Genomic DNA, 1,238 nt, shown 5'->3' with positions numbered 1-1,238 from the left:
TGCTCCAGTTGTTCATAGTTCAATGTGATGCATCCAGTGTGTGCATAACGTTTTGGAGCTTGATTCCCATATCTTGTGTTTATCTGTGCCTTGTTCACAGCATCTCTTGTATTTTGGTTTTCCTGGATCTCTTTCATATGATAAAAGGTCACAGCAGCTTGACTTGAAAAAGAAAATCGCGTTACTTTTCATTATCCCAATGCGATGTACGTTTCAATGCAGTTTAAGCAATTGACTCAAATTATTCTTTGAGATTTTATAATAGCGTCGATGCATATAAATTGACCATTGAAGTTCCAAATTCAATAAGACAGGTGTGAGCATACAAAAATAGCAGCATTGAAAACAGTGACGAGAGTGGGATTTGAACCCACGCGTGCAGAGAACAATGGATTAGCAGTCCATCGCCTTAACCTCTCGGCCACCTCGTCACGTATAATGATAAGTGTATTAACTTATGAATAAGTGAACTGTGTAAATTATGCAGAACAGCAGATATTTCTCCCTGGTCTGGTGAAATGCTAAATAGCACAGTACGGTTCCAAGACTATGGTCTGACCTCTGGGTTGTGGGGCAACGGCATTCCCACTGTGACACTCTGCTCACAGTGATCTGAACAAAAATGAAGAAGACTATGTAACAAAGTCTGTTGAATTCTGTGAAGATTTGAAGTCAACGGAATGAAGAACCCGAGTAAGAAGGATGTGTTCCTTCAAGAAAGAGTTGGATAGAGCTCATAAGGATAGTGGACTCAAGGGTTATGGGGATAAGGCAGGAACAGTATACTGATTGAGGATGATCAGCCACGATCATAATGAATGGTAGTCCTGGCTCGAAGGGCAGAGTGGCCTACTCCTGCACCTATTTTCTATTGTCTATTAAATTGCCAGTGAGAAATTGTTTTTCAGACTGGAGGAGAGTGCATAGTGCTCAATGTCATTATTCAGAACACCTTTCTTCTGCTCAGATGTTTTTGACACGCTCTTCTGTACAGAACAGACACTTTCAAAATCCTAAATAAGACTAAACAGACAATTCAATTCAACAATGCAAATACCTTGATCTGTATCATTTTCCGAGGCCATGCAACACCAATTATGATCACAGCAAACCAGTGAGCAAGTGTCAGAAGGAAAATGAGTGCAGTTTCAGAGAGAATGCTGGGAGCAGCAGTTGACACACGGGGAAGTGCATTTTCCACAACAGGAACACTACCTAAAAGCGGACTGCATTGGAAG

General features: G+C 41.0%; 1 non-coding gene across 1 annotated transcript; it reads right to left on the bottom strand.

The window, feature by feature from the left end:
* Positions 1-349: 349 nt before the first annotated feature.
* Positions 350-431, bottom strand: trnas-gcu (transfer RNA serine (anticodon GCU)). The gene has a single exon. It is a non-coding gene; the product is annotated as a tRNA-Ser (tRNA).
* Positions 432-1,238: the final 807 nt, after the last annotated feature.

The sequence above is a fragment of the Hemiscyllium ocellatum genome, chromosome 33, assembly GCF_020745735.1.
Source record: "Hemiscyllium ocellatum isolate sHemOce1 chromosome 33, sHemOce1.pat.X.cur, whole genome shotgun sequence".
Taxonomy (NCBI): Eukaryota; Metazoa; Chordata; class Chondrichthyes; order Orectolobiformes; family Hemiscylliidae; genus Hemiscyllium; species Hemiscyllium ocellatum.
This window is presented reverse-complemented; position numbering and strand designations above follow the sequence as displayed.